The 27,545-nt window shown below is 36.6% G+C and overlaps 1 long non-coding RNA gene across 3 annotated transcripts; it reads right to left on the bottom strand.

Moving 5' to 3' along the window:
• Nucleotides 1-4,747: 4,747 nt before the first annotated feature.
• LOC110792478 (uncharacterized) lies at nt 4,748-9,673 on the bottom strand. 3 transcript variants are annotated; one of them, XR_008926431.1, is made up of 4 exons: nt 9,259-9,673; nt 5,949-7,856; nt 5,679-5,817; nt 4,748-5,524 (listed from the first exon to the last, which is right to left on the bottom strand). It is a non-coding gene; the product is annotated as an uncharacterized lncRNA (long non-coding RNA). The 3 variants fall into 3 exon arrangements; XR_008926434.1 differs by having other exon boundaries at nt 5,679-7,275; nt 7,735-7,856; nt 9,259-9,670; XR_008926427.1 differs by having other exon boundaries at nt 5,679-7,856; nt 9,259-9,671.
• Between the last annotated feature and the right edge of the window lie 17,872 nt (nt 9,674-27,545).

Here is a 27,545-nt window from a genome sequence, read left to right as displayed (position 1 = left end):
CGCCGTTGGATTGGATTTTGATTTTGGAATTCGGAAATTGGACTTGAAAATCTGGCATTATGACGCCGTTGGATTGGAATTTGAATTTGGAATTTGGCATTTGTGCGTGAGGCGTGGTCGGCTTTGGGTGTCGAAAGGGTGCTTGACTAATGGGCGGATCCGACAACAACTGTTTCACCTCCTTAAGGGGGAGGTGTTGGTTGGCGGATGACCTCCTGTGAGGGGGTCGAAAAAGCACGAGGCTAATGCGTGACCTCGTCCCTCGTGGGCGTGACGTTTCTTTTTGTCAAATCAAGTGTAACTGGTTTTCCTGTGAGTTTACACCCAATTGACTAGTAATATAGGAGTCGCCATTCAGTTTTTAACGACAATGAGAAAAACTGACAAAACCCGGTTATCGTGACATAAAGGGAGTGCAATTATGTTTGACCACGACGGCCATAGGTTCCCTTGTGATCCCTGGTATGGAGATCGCGCAACGTACACCCGCAGGGCAGAGATTGAGGGTTCGGGGGACTGTAACTACCGAGAGGAGTACTCGCTCTTCGATAACTCCAGAGGCAGGATATCCTTACTAGCTCATCATAAATAATTGAAGGGACATGCGTTAACTATTAAACTAATCTGAATTGATTTTAGCAATATGCAACACATAATACTAGATCAATCGTGATTATCTTGTTTAGATTGATTTAAGGGACCTAGCATGATAGTTCAATTGTCCAAGATATTATCTTTGTTAGGCGTGATAGAACAATCAGATTAATAGTTTAACAGTTTTATAAAAGGGCGAGGAAAGCGATTAAATCATGCGAAGGGACACATTACGACGCACCCTTGAGAGGTGCGTCATGGTTCTCAGAAAACTAACCACTTTGGCTTTGCTATTTCTCCTTTTATTTAACGAATCTCAAGTTTTCGGGCTTAATTCTTCAGCTACAAGGGACAGGATACGTTCTGTTCGATTATTGGATCGATTGCGACAGAACGCGGGATCAATTTCGCAGCGTGAGGCTTAGGCTTAGGGGTTGGAGTCAATACTCAGAATATGAATTGTGTGTTGTGTCACGTCGAATTTGGGGCTGTATTTATAGAAAAGAGTTCGTGGAAAGATAGAATTTTAGAGCACTAATCCAAGGAGAATTAGGAGAGAACACGTACCCAGGTAATTTCAGCACCCAGGGCTGGGCGCCGAAGATTTCGGCGCCCAGAGCCAGGCGTTGAAAATAGGGTCTGGGCCGTATTTCCTTGTCAGATTTGGACTCGTGGAATACGGAGTCTTTGAGACTTATCCGAGTATTTTAGTGCGCATTAACTTTATGAAGGAATGCGTCTGGGCCCGTTACGAACTCTAGGCTCGTTAGGATTTTAATTAATACGTAACTCTTATTTTTGAATTATACTAGGAACAGGATTCCTCTTGCAAATTATATCTCTTTTAGGATTTATGTTGGAGTGCAACACCTAATTCTGACAGGTTTTATCTTTTATGTCTTGCCACTTTTAGCAACTACCTGTTACGGCATTTACTATTTTTAGAAGGTTTCTATAAATAGCAGTTTTGGTTGAAATGAAAAGGGTGATTGAGATTCGTTATTTTATAGGAGATGCGTTGCCAAGTGGAGATTTATGTTCTCATCATCGAACCTTCCCTTTCGGGAATGGGGACAAAAGTAGGTGTCTACACCTCCATACTTGACATCAGGAATGTCAAGAAAATGTCAAGTTTCGCTGGGCGCGGAAATGGTCATACACTTTGGTCAGGAACCGTATGGAGAATCACCATTTCGTTACCCCGAGGGCTAACCCGAATGTAGAACACATTCGTATTGGGCAAGGTAGAAATTCGTTTTACACAAATATGGTTTTTGAAAACATGTATTTCATGCCTAGAAATTAAAAATTGTACTCGAATATTGTATTTGAAAAGCTCGTTTTTCGGCACTCGTTCTCAAGGTTTGGGAGCGTTCTTCGAAATTCAAAATTTGAACTGAACTCCCACTCGAAAACTTGGGCAAAATGGGCAACCAGCCACTGGAAGCCACTTTCTGAATGCAGGTAGCAGCGCCTGGCGCAGGGGCCTGCGCCCAGCGCTAACTGCTGGCATCTAGAACTTGAGCATGGCAGTGGCAAGTTGCTCAAAGTTTTCTCGTATAATCGAAGTGTAAGTTAGAACTCCCCAGTGGAGTCGCTAGAATTGTAGGGTTTTTTTTTGTTGCACGCTTTTTCTCCCTATGGGGTTTTCAAATATTTTGAATTTCGAAGGAGTCGCCACCAAACAATTTTTAAGGGTCCGGTTTGGAAAGACCAAAGTTGAATCTTTGTGGATAAGGCATTGAATCTTAGAAACGGATGGGTGAGATCAGGGCAAGGGAACGAGATGCTTATTTTGCGAGCTATAGAAATACATTCGAGTGCAAGACAAGGATTGTTTTCGGATAACCCTAATCATGACACTAGGTTGGTTTGAACATGCATTTAGGACATGAAAATTGCTAGTTGTATTTGATCACTTGCTTTAAAGTTAATTAAAGGAACCTAAGGCCGGTTTGTCCAAGAATTATCTTCATTAAGCGTGATGTGACCTTTTGTATATTGTTGAATTTAGCATGTGAGCTGATGAAAGCAATAAACAAGTAAAGCATCATCACAATAAGTAACGGAATTATCGAAAGTGCGTACAAAACCACATCACCTAAAAATAAGGTGAGTAAAGAGTGCGGAATTGAAATCGCAAGAATAAAGGTGCAATATTGAAATGCGATATTGAAAGGTGCGATATTGAAATGCGTTATTAAAAGGTGCTTTATTGAAATGCGTTATTGAAATTGCGGAATTGAAATTGTATTATTTCATTTGAGATCCGAACGCCAAACTACTACTTAATAGTAAGTGCGCCCGACACAGATTCAATTCTAAAAATCTCAACTTTAAGATGAGTTGCTCATCGTAAAGCATCTTTGATTTTGGTTGTTGAAATAGAACTTGAATATTGAGCTTTGAACATTGAAATGGGGAGTCTTGAATCTCAAAGGTTAGACCTTTTAATGTTAAAAAGGCCTCACCTTTAATGTGCTCCATAACATGAAATTGATTCTAGTTTAAGGAAGTGATTACAAACAAACTTAAACATCATGGAATCTTGAAATGTAACTTGTATTTGAATCATGAAAGATGAACATTCATGGGTTCTATTTGAGAAAAGGGATTGCACTTTTCTAAACATCATTGAACTTTTTGAAAAGCTTTTGATTTTGTAAAAATGTGTGATTGTTGTAAGTAACACTTTTGAGAGCAAAAGTGTCAACTTTACTAATCGTTTTCGGAACTAAAGATTGAATCTTGTATGACATATTTGAAATGGTGTTTTGGACAATCATTTGGAGAGGATTTCAAGAGTGAAACCTCCAAAGGATAACACCTTTGGCATAATTTTCCTAGTTAATCAAGGGTATGAACCCTAATGATAACATCATTGGATTTGTAGAAGAGTAGAAAGCATTGTGGATTTGATTAGGGATTCGGAATTACCTATTTAGGGTTAGGCTAGCCTTCCGATTAGTGCTCCCAATTCCTTAAATGCTTGAAATTGTATAGGAATTTGTAGTTTAGAATTTGATTTTGTATTTGATTTTGAGAGAGTATTTTGAAATTACGACGATGTGTTTATCATTTGCTGCCCCAAATGCTTAGGAAATGAGGGTTTAAATAGGGGATTAATCGGCTAAAATCCAAAAGCCAGTTGCGCCTGGCACAGGGCCTTCGCCTGGCGCAGGTGACGTGGCCCAGAATCCGCCAAAGCAAGGACGATGACACCGTCCTTGCCTTTGTCTTGTATAGTTGTACCTTGGTACGGTTTGTACGACCTTGGCACGTAGTGATTGCTTGGGGATTAAAACTTGATTTGCGTCTAAAAACAAGCCATTTTGAATTTCGATTTCGTGTTTGGACTCGGTTTTACGGGACGGGGCCCAGCATGCTCGATTTTGTGGGTCGGCGCCCGAATTTGGATTGCTTAATGTCATTTTGACTGGAAAAGGCCATATAAGACCAATGGAGAGGTCCATTGGGTGAGATTGTGTTTGAATTTTGAAATTGACTTTTGGAAATTGAGTTTTGTACCGAGTTCCATAATTGGAATGAGCTCGGGAATTAGACTTTGGATTTTGGAATGCAATTTAGCAATTGGGACTTCCGCACGGAGTTGTAACAACCACCAAGCAAGGATAATAGTATAGTCATCATCCCGTTAGGGGAGACACGATTTAGGTGTCTACAATAGCGTTCCATCCAACCACAAATGGACAAACCGAAAGGACTATCCAAACCCTAGGGAATATGCTGAGCGCTTGGACTAGTAGAAAAAACTCTAAGTGCTTGGGGGAAAATGCCCTCAAGTGCTGGTGATTAAGCCCCCATCACTTGGAGGTGAAGCACTTGATAATATTTCAAGTGCTTAGGGTTGGCCCCAAGCACTTGGCAAATAAAGTGCTTGGGGTTTAAGGAACCCCAAGCACTTGACATGTCAAGTGCTTGGGTTATAAGGAAAACCCCAAGCGCTTGATTTGTCAAGTGCTTGGGTTATAAAGAAAACCCCAAGCGCTTGATTTGTCAAGTGCTTGGGTTCTGATAAATATCCCAAGCACTTGCCTCCAAGATTTTTTTTTTTCAAATTCCCATTTTTTAAAACTAAATCGATGCATAAAGATAAATTCATATACAAATAAAACTTAAGTTTACAATATGATAATAAAAACTAGAATATTGATCTTGAATATAAAGTAAACTTTATTCAATAGTAATCCAAAAAATTTACAAGTAAAGAATTCAAAATTTAAATATTGTAGAACAGTATTAGTTAACATAGAGAACTAACATGAGCATTTTAACAAATTATATACAGAAAGGAAACAGGCCTCTAGCAGAGCCCGACAACTTTCACATTCATCTAAGTATGTAACCACAAGGATCGAACGGAATTCAGAAGAACAACACCCTGTTAGCATTTTTAAGTGTGATAATCCAGACCTTCAGCAGCTGAAACAAGCAGATCGATAATCCAAACCAAAAATAAGAGGTATATTACCGAATGAAGTAACCACACCAGCAATGATCTTACTATCCAAAATGTGATAGTCCCCAGTTTAATCCATGTTGCGTTCAGAGTACACCGATTCACCAAAAAGATGCTTTGTCCCAGGGCAATGATCAAACCTCAGTCAAAAAATGTGAAGTATCATTACAGCTGCAAAGGTTCTGAAGCTTGGCTGTGAAGTTGCAGCTAACCTTATAGATACCATACCTTATGGGAACAATATTGCTAACCAAAGATGCCACCAGCTCATACGTAGTGCCATGTTTCGCGTTATTAAAGTCAAGTGCGGTTTTTGCACAAAACTGATTTGTCCTAGCCATAGCCAAATTATGCGCACAACAACATGGCAAGTCGAGTTTAGAACGCTATCACAGTGAGCAATATCTGGGGGGCAGGCCTCTTCACAGCATAAGAATGTTGCTTTAGCAACTGTAACATCACAGAACAGCAAACCAAAAGTTAAGAAGACTTGTCCTTGAAACTGCTTCATATGAAACAATTGATGTACAAAAAAGCAGGTAAACAACAGTGAATTCAAAGTAACAGCACATTCAAGACAGTCAAAGGCAACATATCAGCTTACCGTATATGATGCAGCGATGTATTTTATTGACTGTTTTTGAAACATCGGAAGTCAGTGTAGAACAGCTTGAAGTACGAGAACCGTTCTTTATAAGTTTCGCAACAGTGAAGTTGCGGTGAAAGAGAACCCCACAATCCATCTGGCAAGAAAACAGAAGAAGCAAAGCAGAAACAATAACTTACAGAGCAGCAGCAGAAGCATACAGAGCAGAAACACACAGAAAACATAGCAAAAACTAGAAAAGGAAAATTAAAAGAAAAAGAAGCTTACTACAGTCTCAATACTAGTCCACTCTTCCAGTAGACAACCTCACTTGAAAACTTTGCAAACGTTTGTCATAAAAAAACCCTAACAGACATAACAATCCTTAAAATGAAATAAAGAGTACTCTATAACTGGAATCTTTATGAGCCTGCATAGTTAAATACGAACATGAATCTGAAAGGTAATTTAGAATAAAGCATGCAAATGAGAAGATTATTAGGAAAGGTAATATGCGGTTTAACAAATATGCCCATTACCTGGCTTCCTAGCTTATTAACCAAACTGACAGTACGTAGTAGCGATATTCCACTCTCTATAACTGGCCAAAATCAAAATCAACAGTAATACATGATACATCAATCTTGGCTACAAATGTGCAAGTATTTTAACATAGAAATAAAATTATTTGGTTTGGGATCCCGTCTCTAGCAGTTTTGGACATCTAATACTGGCCCTCCCAAATTGAAAAAGGAAAGGAAAGAAAATGATTATTTGAAGAAAATCTAACTCATATACAAGTTCGAGTAACAAACCATAACTTATTTGAAGAGAGAATTTTCCCTGTCAGTATTAAGTATCATGGCAAAAAGGAAAAAAACTATTTATTGCAGAAAATCTTTTGGACTCTTCCAATCTTTTATACCTTGTACAATGTACTCTCTTTAACTCAAAAAGTGGTCCAGTTTATTAAAAAAAATAGGCAAACCTCACGCGAATTGTATTGGCTCTGGCCGTAATGCCTTCTGTACAAACCCTGTTTGTTCTTAGGATCACTCTCAATCTTAATCTGGAAGCTATTGACCTGGACTTGAAATTTGCAGAGGCTTGGTTCACTTGAAGTTGTCCACTTGATGCTTGATTAATAACATGGGTTGTGAAGCAGGAAGGTTACTTGAAAGTCAATAAGAGCCGTAGATTCAGATCAAGCTTTGATTACTCTGGTTATTGTTCACCTAGTTGCAACTTCACGCGATAACTCCTAGGCCACAGGACATCTGTTGTGCTGTCAGCTATGAAGTGGTTCCAAGGAGTGGTAACCCCTACGTCTGACGTATTCAACAGAAGAAGAGTGATATACTATGCAGGAGAGTTATAATATGATGCTTATGGAAAGAAAGAATGAGTTTGGAGGAATTGTACTTGAGAGAGTGAGAGGGAATAATAGAAATATAATCTAATGTTTGGAGCAATGTTACCCCAATAAGTGATGCTTTGGGTAGGACATGAGACCATTCTCAGGTCAGTCATACAGTTTTCAACATCCATCCTTGATGTATGTATCTTCTTTCAAATCAAAATCATGCACCTTTTCTCTGATTCCCCCAACTACACTCTGAATGATGACAATGCACATTACTTAGGCACAAACATTAGCTACCAGCAAGGTGTCAAGGAGTATGCAGTGAAGTTACTTCGGCACAAACATCAGCTACTAGCAAGGTATCAAGGAGTATGTAGTGAAGTATACAGTGAAGTTACTGCCAACTGAAAGTAACAAAAAAAGGCTACAAACTCTGAACTTTCAACAATATACAATCTGAAGCACAGTTAACACTATGGATGTTAATGACTTGAGGTGGGACAAGGAGGAACTCAACTTTCCGGTGGACAAAAACAATGAATTTGCAATTTTATGAACTTACTCAACTTTATGAGGACCTTATATTTGCAATTTGCTGCCAATTAGGTATAACCTTTCATTCACCTAACTCATATTGATCAATATAGGAAGATTATCTAAACATCTTCAATTAAAAAATTACACTACTGGTTACAAAAAAGGAATACTCACTAATGTTCAAGTACATCCTCTCGACACAGTTCCGCATTTACCGATTCAACTCATATGTAACTTGAACTCCCTTTACAAGCTTATAATCACTAAGGTAGCCTTTCTGCAAGCTTTAATACGCCCTGCAACAGATAAAGGAGAAGGTCGAGTAAATATACAATCTTAGCACACAAAAAACCCCTCAGTCATAATTCATAATGCAGCGCGCCTTCTAAACAAATAAGATAAGCATAAAATAATGGTGATAGTATTTATTTAATTTAAGTTTATATTTATATCATCATGTTGAAACACGCCATCGGAGCAGCCAACTGAATTTCAGAAATGAAGAGAGATGCTAGCTGACTTTTACAACAGCCACCAACTCAACGTATGCACACTCGAGAAAAGCAGTTGCAGCTCAACAGCTTTGTTAAGGCAGAACACAAGAAAGCAGGAACAGCAGATCAGCATGCAGCAACAACATTCCAGAATGCAGCAACAAACGTTAAGCTAGAATGCAGAATAGTAAGACTAAAACTGCACCTCAAAACCATCTCAGAACAACAACACAAAATAAAACAACATAAAGCCTAAATCTGAATAGCAGAATAGATCAAAAAGTGAAGAAAAAAAATTAGAAGATCGGCAAAACAACAAAACAAGTGTCAAACTTCCATTCCGTAGAGGTCAACATAAGTCAACTTATGTGACCTGCAAATGGTACCACGCAGAAACCACCAAATTTCAGCAACAAACTACCACAACAACGGAAACCAGCAGACACTAAGTCAAAATCAATCATAAATATTAGCACATTAATTAGCACACAATAGTAAGCTTATACTAAGTGATCATCATGAAATTGACCAAACTAAGAAACATAAGAGGGAAGAACAACACAGAACTAGAAAGTCATTGAAGACAAACACAAAAAACCAACTGCCTAACACCACCAGCAGCAGGGCATAGACTGCAACAGAACACACGGAAGCAGAGGCCAACCAAAAAAAAAGCAGCAGCAGAGAAGCCCACAACTACAGCCTGCAACCAACAGAGAAGCCCACAACTACAGCTTGTCAAAGGACCAAGTCACAGGCCAAACCAGAAAAAAAAAAAAACCAAAACCTGTAAAACTAAACACCAACAGGGTGGTGATAATTGTTTCGTGTGTCAATGAGGGAACTAATCTCCATAGCAACTGCAAAAGGTATTAACAGCTCCAAAAAATGTAAAACACAACACTGATTGCACAACCATTACCACAAACGCAAACCATCCAAGATTTAAAACCAACAATCATAATGAACAGCACAGCCAGAAACAAGAAATGGTAGAACAGCTAGCCAATTCTTTGTTTACTATAACAATCATAAAATAACTTATAACTGGTGGTTAATTCTCAAAATAATTAACAAAATTGCAAAATTATTAATAAAATTAACCGGTGTTAACAAAAGTAACTGGTAGATTCACTCATTGGTACTTTTGAGGGATAATTATCAAATTTGCAGAACAAAATTAACAAAATTGGTGAGAATTAACCTAGTGGTGGGCAGCGAGAGGAGACCAATCGACGGCGGCAGTGCGCGTAGTAGAGGAGAGGAGATGAGGCGGTTGCCGGTTGCGGGGAGGCTTCCAGCAGTAAGCGAGTCGGAGAAACATGGGGCGGCTTCCAGCAGTAAGAGACACGGCTTCAGTCGCGCAGCGGGGGACAAACGCGGGTTGGGGAGATATGGAAGCCACGACACGGTGGTGCTTTGCAGGTGGGCCGTGTTGGGGGAGAAACACGGTGGGCGGTGTTGGGGCAGTGGGGGAGAAACGCGGGTGGGCGGTGTTGGGGGCAACAAGCAGCGAGAAGGAAGTAAGCTCTGACTTGTGAGAGAAACAAAGGCGGGGAATGAAAATTGGGAAGGGTGGGAATTTTTTCATTTGCAAATTAACCTAAGTGAATAAGTGATGTGTGAAAAGAGAGGTTTAGGTGCTTGGGGTGAATAGTAAATTCCAAGCACTTGTAAAATTTGCAATCTTGTGCTTGGGTGAATATAAAATCCCAAGCATTTATTCAATTTTTTTTTTTGGTTCAATCAATTGCTTGGGGTTTCTCAAAAACCCAAGCACTTTGCTTAAAGCACTTGAGGTTTTTTCTACTAGTGTTGTGTAATAGATTTTCAAGGTGGATGGGAAGATAGCCTGGATCTGATTGAGTTTTCGTACAACAATAGCTATCATGCCAGTATTGGAATGGCACCATTCGAAGCCTTGTATGGGCGAAAATGCAGAAGTCCCTTATGTTGGAGTGACATTAGTGAAACCGTTGTACTAGGTCCCCAAATGATAGAGGACACAATGAACAAGTTAGGACTATTCAATCCAAAATTCAAGCCGCGTAAGATCGTCAAAAGAGTTATGCAGACTTGAAACGTAGGGATGAGGAGTTCCAAATAGGTGACAAAGTGTAATGAGATTTGGGAAGAAAGGAAAGTTAAGCCCAAAGTATATAGGCCCATATGAGATCCTAGAACGGATAAGGAAGGTGGCATATAGATTAGCCTTACCCATGGACTTGCATAGAGTGCACAAATGTGTTCCATAGATCTCAGTTGATAAAGTATGTCCCGGACAAGTCGCATGTGTTGCAACCAGGGACCATAGAGTTAGACCAAAGTTTGACCTTTGAGGAAAGACCTGTCAAAATCCTTGATAGCAAAGTGCGTAGTACACAGACTAAAGATGAAGATTGTTAAAGTGTTATGGTCTAACCAATAATTTGAGGAAGCTACTTGGGAAGCCGAGGAAGAAATGAGAAAGAAATATCCCGAGCTTTTTCCCGAGGTTAGTTGAGTCACGGGGCCGTAACTCGTTTTCTTTAAGGGGGTAGAGTGCGGTAGAATTTCGCACTTTTCTGTGAAGGTCGTCGACCTACGACGACTAACTTCTTGAATTAAATCTGGACCGTTGAATGATTTTAATTAAATCTAGACCCTTCACTTAATTTTATCTTTTTATTTACTTGTTTGCCTACAATAAAAACATTTAACTGGATTATATTTAATATATTAATGCCTCAAGTTTTACTATTTAATATCTAGTCCCTATGAAACGGTTAATCCTCATTATCGATCATCATCATTCACCGTCATCATCAATCATCATCATCTCCTATCATCTTTTAAAAACAATGTCTATCATTTTCGATCATATTCTGGAAAATATATCTTAGGATCATAAAATGATAATTTCTTAAATTATAGTTGCAATTAATTAGGGTGATACAATAGACATAGGATTCTTTCCTAATTCTTATGTTTGCCTAAATTTAGGGAAATTCCCATTAGTACATTTGTACTATTGGCTTCTGCCAATGATACACTTACTTTTAATTATACTGCCAATGATACACTTACTTTTAATTATATTGCCAATGGTACACTTATTCCATTAAATATTTACAATGACTTATTCCATTAAATATTTAAATGTGGTTTACTGGGTTAAAAATTAAAAATTAAAAAAAAAAGTAAATTTCACATTTTCCTTGTTACTACGTAGTACACAAGCTGTTTAGGAGTACTTGACAACATTTAGAAAAAAAATCCAGCAAAAATGTGTGTTATGCCTTACAAAAATAAAGTCTCAATTAACCATATATAAAATTAGATTTTTTGTTGGGATTGTGTCGGTTGAGTACTATTTGAGAGTTCACTTGCTGTGATTCTCTTGTTGTGTCTTTCCCCTTATGGAGCTAATGTTTTAGTTGCGTTGTCTGCTGCTCTTGCTATTGCTACTACAAATTCAGCGACTTTTTCCGCCTTTTCAGTAGCTTTCAGATTTAAGTGTAGACTGTGTTCAGTTTTGTTTAGGTTTTTAGATGATAAAGGAAGAAGAAAGGAAAAAAAAGAGGAGGAAGATGTTTTAGGGTTCTGCTTCAAATCAAAGTGTTATGTTTTCTTCATTTTCTTTGTATTTTTATTTTTTAACCAATGGTTAACTATAGTTAAAATATCTAATGGAAAAGTTCATCGTAATGACATTATAGGTGTATTATTGGCAAGTCAATTTTTATTGAGTGTATCGTTGGCAGAAGTCAATAGTACAAGTGTACTAATGGGAATTTCCCATTTTAATATAAAAGAAATAATCAATTTTTTAATAAAATAAATGACTTTTTTGTTTCAATTACGTTTCTTATTAAATTTTCTTCTTTAATTTTCCTAAATTATAGTTGCAATTAATTATGATGATTCAATCACCATAGGATTCTTTCATAATTTCTAGTATTAATTTTCCTTCCTATATAAAAAAGAAATGTTAAGTTTTTTAATTAAAGTAAATGAATAATTATTTCCAAAAAAAATGTTTTAAAAAAAGGTTATTTTTTACGTCATTTTTTTGAAGGATTCTACATCAATTTTAGGATAGGTGACATATTATATTACATTAAAAATTTACATTATTTTTTCCATTTTTTTTAATAAATCACGTTTTTCTTAATATAAATGATTGATTTTTTTTATTTAAAAAGTACGTTTTTATAAATACTAGTATAATACCCGTGCGATGCACGATCTATAATCTAAATAGAAATTTATATGAAAAATTGGTAGTCAATTATCATTAAAATAGTGCATGGACAAAATTATTTTTCATCCCTAATCATCACCCCCTGTCAAACATTAAGTTATCTCATCCATCATTCCTTTCGTTAGTCATGCCACTTAATACTTGCCTAATTAACTCATTATTCGATCATTTAACGCCTACCCACCCCTCCCAGTCCCCATCTCAAGAGGTCAGGTATAAAATAAAATTTATCCACGCTCCATCACCCATGCACCAATGTAACCTCACCCCTAGATTCAACTTTTCTTTTTAAAAAAAAAAGACTTTTAAATTTTAAAACTATGTTCTGGCGTCTTCGATAATTCAGTTGTCCGATTATATTAATTGAGTAAATATATAAACATTATAATATGTACATTAGTGTAAAAAAAATGTTGATATATTCATAATCATTTCGATGAAAGATAAGCAATGCGGGCGGGAGGGTCCAATTTAAAATTCATTCTCGCCCCGTTACCCGCTTGCTGATAAATTTTTAACCCCATCACCCACCAAAGTTTCATTCATTCCCGCACGTACACTTAGAGAGGATACCCAAAAGACTCCCAAAAAACCTCCTCCACTGACAACATGGCATCCCTATATTCGGTGAAGAAGCAACTTTGTCTTTACCTAACATTTGAATATCTTAACATAACTTTATCATTAAAATTAATTTTATTAGCTATAATATGGAAAATTTGCCAAATACAACCTAATAAAGTTCTCTATTTGCCAATTACAACCTCAAATTTCTAATTTTGCCAATTACAACCTTAAACTTATACATCAATTTTAAATTACAACCCAAAATTATTTTCCGGCAAAAATCACCGGAAGATGATGTCATAATGTTATTAAAAATGACATCCATAATAGTTAGGATTGCGTGAGTGTTCTAAATCCAGCAAATGTAAACTCGCCCATCACCAAGGTGGGTACATGCTATCCTTATACCCGCTCACCAACACCGAATCTATATTTGTTAGTAATATTAGTCAATCATCCACGTTTATATTCGTCGTCAGCCTTATCTAACATCCAAACTCGCCCCATAGTCAAGTGTGATGCACGGTCTACATATCAAAATGTTAATTTTGCACGAAGTTTTATATATACCTTACTTAGTAAATGAATGGGGATGTGCAAGATGAGGCCAACAATCAAGACAACTTTTATCTTTGTAGTTTATTTTAATGTAAGCAAGCAGTTTGTATTATGTAGTAGAACTCATATACATAGCTTTGGTTGGCCCAAAGTCTTACCAATGAGTTTATAGGTTGTAATGTATAAACTCTTTGTTTTATGTAAGTTTAGCATATGTCAAAATAAAAAATAAAAAATAAATAAGAAATTATCGTAAGACACTTGCCCAATTCCCTTTCAAAGCTGAAAGGTATACGGAATACTCGTTGTAGACTTAATGACTTATGTTACATTGTTACCAAGATTAAAATATTCCCCACAACATAAATCAACTATTGGTATTGTATAAGGACACTGTAATTTTATAGCCATAATAATTGTTAACGTGATCAGTTAGTTGGTTTTTTTTTTTTTTTTGAGAAAAGATCAGTTGGGTTTTACAGTCTAAGAAAAGCGCTAGTATTTTACTGAGATATTTTTTAAACCCTTATTTATTATTTAATTAATTATGGCAGTTTGGTACTTTTTATTTTTGCATTTAGAAAATAATATCTGCATTTAGAAGCTATATTTTCACTACAAAAAATTGTACCATTAACGATGAGAAATCCCGTCGTTAAAGGCCAATAATCGTTGATTAATGGCGGGATTTCCTGTTGCCAGCCCGTCAAAAAAAGGGCCGTCGTTAATGGAAAATCTCGTCGTTAACCCGTCATAAAAGACATTTGCGACGGATGTCCCGTCTTTGTATGATTGTTAGCCTCGTCGCAAAAGACTTTTGCGACAAAATTTTTGACCCGTTGTAATTAGGTTGTTGTTAAAGATACAAATTCTTTTGCTTTTGCATATTTTTTGAGACAAATAAGAAGAAATGCTCGAAGATCTTCGCGGATTGTTTTAACATAATCTTGGTTGAATTAGGATGCAAGATTATTTTTATCTATGACTTATGGGTTTGGTAATATATAATGGGTATCTTTTCTATATTGTATTGGGTAATGTACGTAGTACATGGATAAGTTTGAGAGTTAAAAAGGAAAATTAGTTTAAATTGTTGTGTCAATGAGATATTGGGGGATCACTCTTCCTGTATTTTTCCATATTAGTTAATATATTACCATAAAATACAATAAGTTAAATATGCAAAAAAAATTATATATTAATTATTTAATATTAATATATAAGTTAAATAGGTTGTAATGTATAAACTCTTTGTTTTATGTAAGTTTAGCATATGTCAAAATAAAAAATAAAAAATAAATAAGAAATTATCGTAAGACACTTGCCCAATTCCCTTTCAAAGCTGAAAGGTATACGGAATACTCGTTGTAGACTTAATGACTTATGTTACATTGTTACCAAGATTAAAATATTCCCCACAACATAAATCAACTATTGGTACTGTATAAGGATACTGTAATTTTATAGCCATAATAATTGTTAACGTGATCAGTTAGTTGGTTTTTTTTTTTTTTTTTGAGAAAAGATCAGTTGGGTTTTACAGTCTAAGAAAAGCGCTAGTATTTTACTGAGATATTTTTTAAACCCTTATTTATTATTTAATTAATTATGGCAGTTTGGTACTTTTTATTTTTGCATTTAGAAAATAATATCTGCATTTAAAAGCTATATTTTCACTACAACAAATTGTACCATTAACGATGGAAAATCCTGTCCTTAAAGGCCAATAATCGTTGATTAATGGCGGGATTTCCTGTTGCCAGCCCGTCAAAAAAGGGGGCCGTCGTTAATAGAAAATTTCGTCGTTAACCGTCGTAAAAGACATTTGCGACGGTTGTCCCGTCTTTGTTTGATTGTTAGCCTCGTCGCAAAAGACTTTTACGACGGAATTTTTGACCCGTTGTAATTAGGTTGTTGTTAAAGATACAAATTCTTGTAAAGTTTGTTTTTGCATATTTTAATGTAAGCAAACAGTTTGTATTATGTAGTAGAACTCATATACACAGCTTTGGTTGGCTCAAAGTCTTACTAATGAGTTTTTCGGTTGTAATGTATAAACTCTTTGTTTTGTGTAAGTTTAGCCTATGTCAAAATAAAAAATGAAAAATAAATAAGGAATTATCGTAAGACACTTGCCCAATTCCCTTTCAAAGCTGAAAGGTATACGGTATACTCGTTGTAGACTTAATGACTTATGTTACATTGTTACCAAGATTAAAATATTTCCCACAACATAAATCAACTATTTCTACTGTATAAGGACACTGTAATTTTATAGCCATAATAATTATTAACGTGATCAGTTAGTTGGGTTTTTTTTTTTTGGGAAAAGATCAGTTGGGTTTTACAGTCTAAGAAAAGCGCTAGTATTTTACTGAGATATTTTTTAAACCCTTATTTATTATTTAATTAATTATGGCAGTTTGGTACTTTTTATTTTTGCATTTAGAAAATAATATCTGCATTTAGAAGCTATATTTTCACTACAAAAAAATTGTACCATTAACGATGAGAAATCCCGTCGTTAAAGGCCAATAATCGTTGATTAATGGCGAGATTTCCTGTTGCCAGCCCGTCAAAAAAGGGGCCGTCGTTAATGGAAAATCTCGTCGTTAACCCGTCGTAAAAGACATTTGCGACGGCTGTCCCGTCTTTGTTTGATTGTTAGCCTCGTCGCAAAAGACTTTTGCGACAGAATTTTTGACCCGTTGTAATTAGGTTGTTGTTAAAGATACAAATTCTTTTGCTTTTGCATATTTTTTGAGACAAATAAGAAGAAATGCTCGAAGATCTTCGCGGATTGTTTTAACATAATCTTGGTTGAATTAGGATGCAAGATTATTTTTATCTATGACTTATGGGTTTGGTAATATATAATGGGTATCTTTTCTATATTGTATTGGGTAATGTACGTAGTACATGGATAAGTTTGAGAGTTAAAAAGGAAAATTAGTTTAAATTGTTGTGTCAATGAGATATTGGGGGATCACTCTTCCTGTATTTTTCCATATTAGTTAATATATTACCATAAAATACAATAAGTTAAATATGCAAAAAAAATTATATATTAATTATTTAATATTAAAAGAGAGGCCAATCAATGAGTGACATTTGTCATCACTACATTGATTTCCTCTCTTTTAGTATAATATATAGATAAATGATTGATTATTTTTTATTAAAATAACATTTTTATTAGAATTACTTCATCTGTCAAAATAAGTGATATATTATTTTTATCTTAATTAAATTAATTAGAAAGTTAACTAATATTTAGGGTTAGTTTTTCCTTTCCATCAAGAATCAGTTAAGTTCTTCAAACAACACCAATGGAAGAATTCAAAACTTCAAACAACATTAATTTAGAATTTCAAAAACTAACATTAATATTATTTGTAAAACTTATAGTGCCCATTGATTTTAAAATACATAAACTCAAAATTACATTTAAAGTCGTTATTGTGAATAACTAATTTTTCGTATTTGTGCCTTTTTGACATTGAAATAGATGGTGAATGAGGAAAAAGATGATAGATATATGGTTGAGGAAGAAGATGAATTAATAAACATATGGACAAGTTTTTTATTTATTGTTTGTTAAGATTACCGAAGATAATTGACAATTTTTTTAATATAATTTCGTCTCCCAACTTGAATACTCTCTCTGACTTTTTGAAGATTATCAAAGATGTTGGACGAACTTTTTTTTTCAAGATGATGATAATGATAATGATGATGATTGAAGATGATGGTCGATGATGATATATAGTCCATAATGTTGGGTTAATTACAAAATAAATAAATATTTAAGGGAGGGATTAATATGCAATTTATAATAATTTAAAGGGTATAAATATATATATTTTATTCCTCCCTATTTCTGGTAAACAAACAAGTCTTAATATAATTTATTAGATGGATGACTACGATTTAATCAATATAATCTAACGGTCCAGATTTATCTAAGATTTTGAAGTCGTCGTAAGTCGACGACCTTCACAGAATTTTTATTTCCCCTTAGTTATGCCTAATTTAATACTTTTTCAGTGAAGCTTCACTCCATATTGTCATGTTGAATTACTTAAAGAGTACAACAACTAAAAATTTCTGCAAGAAAACGCATCAAAGTCTCATAAAGTCTCAAGTTTTGATTTTCAAACTATGATTTCCGTGCCCAAGTTTCGGGACGAAACTTCTTTTAAGGAGGGTAGACTGTAATACCTCATATTTTTCGTAGTTTATAAAATATATTTTAATGTATTTATAAAGATTTTTATGAATTTAATTACATTTAATGCGATTTAAATGTATTTTGTTTTTAAATAATTTAATTATTAATTATTTATGAAAACCGGATTTTATTAAATAAATTAAACGAATTTATTTATTCGGGAATTGTTGGGTCATATTTCAAAAACTATTTTAATTCTAACCCGAACGCAATCCAATTCCGTTGGCAAACCCAACAAGGCTTGCAAGAAACTAATTATAATTAAACCCCTTAGCAAGCCCAACTCAAAACCCTAAAACCTAAGGGATAGAAAACTATAAATATAATCGTCCCTCACATTATTCCCCACATTAAAATTCTGAAATCTCCTCTCTTGCTCTCCTCTCCTTCGTCTCCCCTTTCCCTTCATGCGTACCAACCCACACACGCACATCGAGCCTCTCGCTCGCGTGTGCCTCCTTGCCTTTCCCTGCGCAGCCCTGCACACGCCATGCGTTGTTGCCCTGCCTCTCGCGCCTCACGCGCACCACTCACCCCTCGCATCTCTCTCTCGCTCGCTCTCGCTCACCCTCGCACACGCATGACACATCGATGTGCGATGTTGCTGTTGTTGCGTTGAGCAGAGCCCAGCGCCCAACGCCTTGCTCGCCCATCGCACTGCTGCTGATGCGTGGTCGAGTGCTCGTCGCGAGCCCTGTCGCGTTCCCGCGCCTCCGGTTGTTGCTCGTGCTCGCTGCCCGCACGAAACACACAAGGGTGTGTGTTGTGTGTTGTTGTCGTTGCTCTTCCAAAACTTCGTATACTTTTTATCCTAATTCAATTTAGTTTTAAAATTATTAAATTATTATTATTGTTTTGGATTATTTAAACTGCTGGGAACGGTTGTGAACACCGTAGTTTAATGTTTTCGTATTTGAATTCATGAGATTGATTTTAATTATACGAACTATTATTTTCAGATTTAATAATAAATGATTAAAGTGTCAATTTTTATTGTCAAAACATGGGTTTTATGATTACCTATTGTTAGGATTTTAATTCCAACTGTTTAGGTAATTAATTGACATAATTGAATGACGATTTAAATTATGGGAATCAAACCTAATTTTCAGATATAATATAAGGTCATAAAGTGTTGATTTTTAATGATTTAAAGGCCAAAAGTCAATGTTTTTGTACTAGGACTTTATTTGACCAATTGAGACTATTAAATTGTTAAAGAACGATTAATTTCTAATTAAAATAAAGGTTTTAGAATCTTAAATAGTTGCTGGAAATTTAGTAAACATGAATAATAATTAAGTTCCGTTATTCTGTTCATAGGAGGTGATTTCTAACTTTGAGACGTGATTCCCACAGTGGCCCCCGTACTTAGGTATTCCAGGTACGTACATGACTAGGGTGACCACCTATTCCATGAGGATTATATGATGTGTATTGATTGTGAATCATGTGAACTTAAAGTGTTGAGAATTCATGTTTGATGTGTGAGCAAGCATGTTACGAAGTATTGTTGAATCTATGAATTCTATGTGGACAATCATGTTATGGACTTTTATAATCGTTGAATTATGTCAAGCATGTTGTTCGAATTTATATGCATGTATGAGTGTTTCTCATGCAAGTTATTATGATTATGCTATTGTACGGGATGTCTAGCATACTTTGAGCCTAGTGGATTTGCCTCAGTGCATCGTTTATTCTACCGCCGAGTAGAATACATTTTGGAATTTTATGTGAATTGAACTAAGAACTATTCGTGCTATGGGCACACCCCACTTGTTAACTGGAAATGTCGGGTTATCTCAATAGGCTTTGAGAAGGAACAATGGGAGTAATTTCACTTGAGTCGTATGTTTGATCACAAGTCCTAAAGGATTAAAATTTAAGTGTCATTGTTCAATTGTATGCATGTTATGTGCTGTGTTGAGTCTTGAGTCGCCTTGAACATAACATATTAATTAACGTAAAGTGTAACCCGAATGAGCTTCAAAACTCTTGGAACGTATATACCTTGAGTATGAACAATGGGGGGAGTCGTGTCGGAGAAACTCGTACTCCTTGAATGATACAAGACATTGTTTCATTCTTTTGGTTTTATCGCTTGTATGCGTAGGAATTCCGTCGGTATGGCCCGACTGTCGGTAGAAAGCCCGACCCATACTTATTTGGTGCTTGGTTGGCTCCCAACACCCTTATCTTTCCCTCAGTGGTTTTTGTGATTATATTTACCCGTTTGAAGCTAATTCTTATAAAATCTGTTTGTAAAGAGTGTCTCCATGATTAGTTGTTTATTAAATGGCTTTTGCATGTGGATTCTTATTAGTTCGAATGAAGCATGTTACGATAAAATGTTATTGTACCTTGTTCATACTCAGTTTTTGCTGACTTCGTGCTTCATGTGTTTCGGTCATGGCCTTCGCCTTAATGACCCTATGATGATCCATCATTGCACTTGCGTTGTTGGGGAGTAGTTTTCAATAAGCAGGTTCGTAGAGATGACTTGCGGGAGAAGTTATCATGGGAATTGTGTTGAGAGACTATTTAATCTTCTGTATTTACAAACTCTACTTTTATTTCCAGTCACGACTACAATTACTACTACTTGAATTATCTAGACTTTAGTTAATGGGTTTTAAACTATTTAATGTTTTGGTTTTTGGGCCTTAATGGTTCCAGGTTGTTGATTTACCATTAACTATTTATGATGTTTTGAAAGTTAGTTATTTCCGCTGCGTAATTTTGGTAAATAGCCTTAGCCGTTATCACGGTGGCGGTAATATCTTGGTAATTCCTTTGTTTTAAGTTGGAAAATGTTTTATAAAAAGCAAGGAATTATTAGGGTGTTACATCAAAGCTATAGGTTTTATTGACTTTTCGTGTCTACTTTTTAAGTTTTAGGCGCCTAACTAACTAATTATGTACTTAAAACGAATTTCGTTGAATCAACTGCAACTATTAAATTAAACACTACAAGAAAACGCGCTTTTACAACAGGTTTATTATGAGTCCTATATGAGTTTAAGCAACATCAAGTTTATTGTGAATTTTGTTATATGAATTTGAATAGGTTTAATATAACTTTGAGCAGGTGTCATACGATTTCACAGGATTTATATAAATTCGTATATATACGATAATAGATCACGACCGCAAAACGATATTCGCATACAAATTTACCGATCACTACAGGTAGATTACCAACCGCAAAAGTAATTCGCAGCAAAAATTATAATACCTAAATAGCGAATAATTATAAGTTTGTAATTTATCGACTACCATAGGCGGTCGCTAAATTACCAACCACTTTGGCAGTCGTTAATTTAGCGACCGCTTTTAACGACTACCAAAGAGGTCCCTAATTTAGCGACTGCCAAAGCGATCGCTAATTTAGCGACTGCCAAAGCGGTTGCTAAATTAACGACTGCCAAAGCGGTCGCTAAATTAACGACTACTAGATAGTCGCTATTTCAGATGTTAAATTTTAGCGATCGCTTAAAAGTCGGAGTTTCCTTAATTACCGTCCAGGAGAACACTGACCGCCCTTTTACGAGCGTTGGCAGTCGCTAAACGATTTACCGACCGTATTTCTTGTTTTACCAACCACTTTTGGCGGTCGGAAATTACGCCATCTCTTGTAGTGAAATAAATTGAAATATTTTCGTTATTATTTGGAAAAGGTCCGAATTTATTTTAAAGTTCAAATTTTATGATTATGTGATTCGAAAATTTTCGTTTATGTGAAGTGCGTTTTCTTTTAAAAATTAAATTAAATATATTCAAAATATATAAAAATAAAAAAATTTAATTTTTTTTTGCTCGCTGCTGCTACAGTACCGAATAAAAAAAAAGTTATTCTTTTTCTATTTATTCATTTATTATTTATTCATTTAATAAAATTTCTTTCCTACTTACTAATCATTCTTGTTTTATTATTTAAATGATTCAATGCTTTACTTATTCAGATTTATTATGAGAGATGAGTAGTGTAGGAAAGGACATATAAAATAGAAACATTGTGTCTGCATTAAATGGTTAGTTCAACATGATTGTATTTCCTCTGCTTGCTAATTGTTTATGTCCTTCCTATGCTTTATGATTGCCATTGTTCTTACTTATTATGTATTGTGGGATCGTACGGTAAGTGAGAGTACTAATTACTAACATACATTATGTTTGATTGCTATAGATCACTAATCATGTCTGACATAGAAGAAAATAGAGTAGGGAGCCACTCCAACCCTATCGTTCTGAGCGATAATGACTCCAACCCTATCGTTCTGAGTGATAATGACTCCAACCCTATAGTTCTGAGCGATGATGACTCTGACCCTACCGTTTTGAGCGATGATGAAAATGTGATGAATTATGAATCTGACAACGATAGTGATCTTGAGCGGGAGCGCACTTGGCGCCATATAATGAGAGTAGGTGTGCTTGATAGTGAAGATGAGTCCATTCGTGAGTATGACCCTGCTTTAGGTCAAACTAAAAGGGATATCTACAATGCTTTCATGAGGGTTGAAATTGATTCTGAACCTGAAGAAGACGAGGACGAGCCTCAACTTGAAGTTCCGCGAAGATCCGCAAGAGAAATAAGACGAGCCTATTATTATAATGCCGGCAATGAGGATGAAACTGAATATGATCTATTCATCCCAGAAACCTATGATGAGTCAAAAGATAAAAATGACGATGTTACACTCTAGCCTTGTTTACTTATTTAGTCGCGTTTGAGAATAATGTTGGAAAATTCGCCCAACCGTAGTTTATGTTTATATCATAGAACCTTTACTTTATTTTGAAGACAAGTGCGTTATTGTGGTTTAGAAATGGTTATTAACACTCTTTTGAGGAATAAATGTTAGATTATTGATTATCCAAAGGATCAAGAGTTTATTTTGGGACGAGAAGGGGAACATTTTCTTCTTTTATTCTACCTTATTATTCGTGATGATTGAATTTTGTACCTTGTTCCTTAATTGAATGTCCTTTATGTGAATATCGTTCATAAATGATCGAGGGGATTACCTTCGTAAATGATTGTTGCACATGCGCAAATGATTGTTTATTTTACGTGAATTCTGTCTGTTAAGGTGATATTACGTTGTATAGGATACTATTAAGTGATGTTTCAAACCTAAAGTAGAATATATTACTTTCAGGTCGCGCTCTAGGATGGCCAACAATAATGACAACTGCTGCTATTCGCCTCTTGGCGGAAAAGCTAACTTAGGAAAGAACTGAGCGCCCTAATTTTGCAGGGGACATGTTTGAAAGGCTTGCGAAAGTTAAGACATCATACTTCAAGGGGCAAGCAGATCCGACCTTCCTAGAAAACTGGATTAGGGAGTTTGAAAAACTCTTTGGGGCGGTAAACTGTCCTGAAAACATGAAAGTAGGTCAAGGTGTCCTTTACCTGAAAGATGAGGCCGATATGTGGTGGAGGGAGAATGGAACTAGGCTAAGTGCTGTTGAGGGGTTTAATTGGGACTCATTTTTTGTTGCATTGAGGGGGAAGTTTTATCCTCCTTTTATGAGAAAGCAAAAAGCATAGGAATTCATAAACCTTAGGATGGGGAATATGACCATCGCTGATTACTATAGCAAGGTTTATAACATTGTCGAGGTTTGCACCTGAGGTTGTATTCACCGAGGAGCTAAAGGCTCAAAGGTTTGAGCAAGGGTTGACCGATGAGATCCAGTTGGGATTAGGTGGGGAAACCTTTACATCTTTAGATACTGTGATGGGAGAGCTACCCATATTTATGGCATGCAGACCAGGAGGGACAAGAAAAATGTTGTTGTTGGGGATAAAAGAAAAGAGTTTAATGCTGGGGGAAGTCAAGGGAACTTCAAAAGGAATAGGAAAGGAAATGGTAATGAAAATGGGAATTTCTAGGGGAGAAACAACCAGGGCAACAACTACAACAATAGAAACCAATCTGAGAGAGTGTATCACTGTAAGATGTGTAGTAACAACCATCCTGGTAGAAACTGCAAGGGAGAATTAGTGACTTGCAACTATTGTCAGAAAAAGGGACATATATGAGTGCTTGACTAAGAAGAAAAAGGAGCAGAATGGTAATGGGAGTAGTAACCAAGGGAAATTAAAATCAGGGTTTAACCATTCAGGGAACCTAGGTTCAAAGCCTGTAGGGGCACAAAATAACCAGGGAAACCAAAATAAACCTGCCAATGGGAACAATAATCACAACAAGGCTACGGGAAAACTGTTCGTAATGAGCAGAAATGAAGCTGAACGTTCTGCAGACGTAGTTTGGGGTACTTTCTCTATTAACTCTATATTAGTTAAAACATTGTTTGATTCGGGGGCATCTTATTATTTTATTTCATCCTCTATTGTTAAAAGTTTGAACTTAGTAGATTTTGAGGTGATTTATTTACATGTTAGTATGCCTACTGGTGTAACCATAAGGTGTAACAAATTATTTAAGAACTTGCCTTTGAAGATAAAAGACTGCACTTTTCATTCTAATCTGATAGAATTTAGTTTGGGGAACCTAGATGTAATTCCGGGGATGGATTTGCTAAGTTTATACAAGGCCAAGATAGATTGTAAATTCAGAAAGTAAGTCTAAGGAACCCTACTGGGAAATCGATATCATATAGGCGTTTTGAGAAGTCCAAGAACTTTGGGGAAATCGATATCATATAGGCGTTTCTTGTGAAGGAAATGTGTCCTTCACCCAAGGTGCATTAAGTCTAATACCAAGGTTCAGATTAATTACAAACAATTAATTCAGTGAGATCAAGTGATCGGAACAGCTAGCTGGAGCAATGCTTCCGATCAGTGAGTTCTAATCTATATTAGGCTCACAGCTTACTCTTGACTGAACCTATAAGGTCACACCAATGGCATGTAACAGATCACCGGATTAAATGAATCGGAAATTCATTTAATAGCTTTTCGGGAATTAGTTCGGAAAAACATAATATACGATATAACGTTAGATCGGAATCGTATATCGTATCGCGAATATTCGTAAGCTGGGCGAAACAAATAATCGTATCGTACGATGGTGATTCGTCGTATACAATACGATAAATAATAGCCGTAAGGCGTTAGTTGCGAATACGAGCCGCAACGGAGCCACCGGCCCGTCGAGCCAAGAGCGCATGCGCGCAAGGCCCAACGAGCTAGCAGCTCGCGTATGAAGGAAATAATGCCCTTGGTCCAAGTATGCATTCTATGTTAAGTCTAATAAGTGCGGTTCAGTATTAATTAACAAGTTAATAAATTCAGTGAGATCAAGTGAGCTGTATGCCTAGCTAGAGGCCGCTTTAGTTCAAGTGGAATTAATGATATTAATCCACAGCTTACTCTTGACTGAACCCGTAGGGTCACACAAATAGTACGTAAACGGATCAAGTATTTAATGGCATTAAATACTCCATCTATGGATATTCGGAATCGACGGATCTTGGTTTCAGTGGGAGCTGAGATCGTCACAGGCAAGAAATGAATACTCCGGAAACGATGATATTGCCGGAAACGGAAATATGGATCGTATCGGAAATATAAATATTATCCAAGTCGTAGATATTGCCAGAAACGGAAACATGGTACGTATCGGAAAATATTATCGGAAATGGGAATATTGCCGGAATCGGAAATATTGCCGGAAACGGAAACATTGTCAGAATCGGAAATATTATCGGAATCGGAAAATAATTCCGGAAACGGAAATATTAAATATCTGTTCGAAACGGAAATTAATTCCGGAATCGGAAATATTAAATATTATTCGTATCGGAAATGAATTCCGAAAACCGGGAATTTTATCGGAAGCGTATCGTACGAATAAGCATCGGACGAGGCCTGCCGGACGAAGGCCCAGCACGAAGCCAGACCATCGCCCAGCAAGCAATGGCGCGCCACAACACAACCCAAAGCTGCGGCAGGCCTACCGCAAGGCAGGCCCAGCGCGCAGCTTAGGCCATGGCAGCCTCGTGGGCTGCGGTAGCTCGCATGGGCTTCGTGGGCGTGTGGGCTGTGCGCGGGCATGGCCTGCATGCTTGCGGGTCATGCTCGTTTGTGTGTTTGTGTCCATGCATAATTCCTAAAACTATTAGGATTTGATGTATGATTAAATTCCTATTCCTATTAGGATTATTTAATTAAATAGAGTCCTTGTAGGATTCTAAGTTTAATTAAATCGTATCCTACTAGGATTCCAGTTCCCTTTCCAAACCTCTATAAATAAAGGCCTAGGGTCATAATTTATACGAACGATTTGAAGTATTCAAAGGGTAAGTTTTTGAAAGAAAATTCAGCCACACTCTTGCACAATAATAACCGAAATTCCTAAGCACCTTAAGGGCGATTCTAGTTGGTCAAGCTTAAGGCGGATCCGGACGTGCTGTGGACTATCAACAGAGAGACGACACTTGGAGTCCTAAAGAGTTGTTCTTGTTCGGTTCGGGCGCAGCTAGGGAAGGCACGCTACAAAGTGTATGCATCTATACTATGCTAAATGATTATGTTTAAATAATATGCTTTCCTGGCTTTATGGTTTTTCCGCATGATTTATGTATTGTCATATGTATCATAACCTAACAGTGGTATCACGAGCCTCTTATTATTTTCATAATCTAAATTGCATGAACATGGTTAAATATTACAAATTTGCAAGAATTAAAAGGGGTGATTAATTTTCGTAATTGTTAATTAATTGCAAATTGCGTTTATTTAATTATACGTACGCAGTTTTTCGGCAGTTTCTTCGTTACTCATCCAAATCGAATGATTTTTGTGTCAATTTCGCATGTAAAAGGCATTCTAAAATTTTGACAAAAATAATACTTTTCGGCCGAACCCAGAATTCTCAAATTCGAATCCTAACTATGACTTTTCGGAGGTTTTAGTTTTTCGAATGCAAAATTTCGTAAATTTAAGATGTTAAATTAAATATTTGCGATTTTTGTTGATAAATCTTGAATTTTTGATTGACCTACTGTATATGTTTAACAAGTTTGAATGCCTAGCCTTGTTAATTATGCAATCTAATTTCTAATTATGATTAATTTGTTGAAAATTGGAATAATTTAGAATTAATTTGATTTTCATAATTAGTTATAATTTAATTAGATACCTATGATTAAAAACCACCATAAAAATTGTAAATTTATGTTAAATTTTAAATTTTTATGACCTAGACTTGAATCCATGTTAATCGGAAATCAATTAAATAATAAATTTTCGATTTTTCGCCCTAAAATTATGAAATTAATATTATTTATTAATTTGTCATTAATTTTGAATATAAATTTTTAATTTTTATGCGACTCGCTCATATAACTTGCACGCACAAAGCAATGGACGCTACGTGTTACCCTTAAGGGGTGTTGTATAGTGCGGGCATGCGACGACGAGCAAGGGAGCTCGTCGCCCATGCGGTACGAATGCAGCGAGCAAGGGCATGGTGCACGAGCACAAGGCAGCAGCCCTGCCTTGTGTCGTGGGCTGTGAGCAATGGGCGTGTGGGCAGGGGCGAGAGCAAGGCACGAGCAGTCGCGTGTGGGCAGCAAGCGTGTTGCGCCACAGCTCGCACTGCATCGCGCAAGCATGCGGAGCCTCGCGCGCAGCGAGCGCAAGCTCGCGTGCCACGAGCGCTACGCACAGCGTCGATGGCTCGCGCGCAGCGAACGCCCGCTCGCATACTGCTGCCTCGTGCGATGAGCGCAAGCTCGCGTGCGGGAAAGGCAGGCGCGCAGCGAGCGATGGCTCGCATGGATCGAGCGCTGGCAAGCGAGCGCAGCGAGCGATGGCTCGCGTGCATCGAGCGCTGGCGCGTGCATCGAGCGCTGGCGCGCGCAGCGAGCACCAGCTCGCGTGTTCGATTGATGCCTTGCGATGGTGAGCAGCAGC

This window comes from Spinacia oleracea, chromosome 1 (assembly GCF_020520425.1).
Source record: "Spinacia oleracea cultivar Varoflay chromosome 1, BTI_SOV_V1, whole genome shotgun sequence".
Lineage (NCBI taxonomy): Eukaryota > Viridiplantae > Streptophyta > Magnoliopsida > Caryophyllales > Amaranthaceae > Spinacia > Spinacia oleracea.
This window is presented reverse-complemented; position numbering and strand designations above follow the sequence as displayed.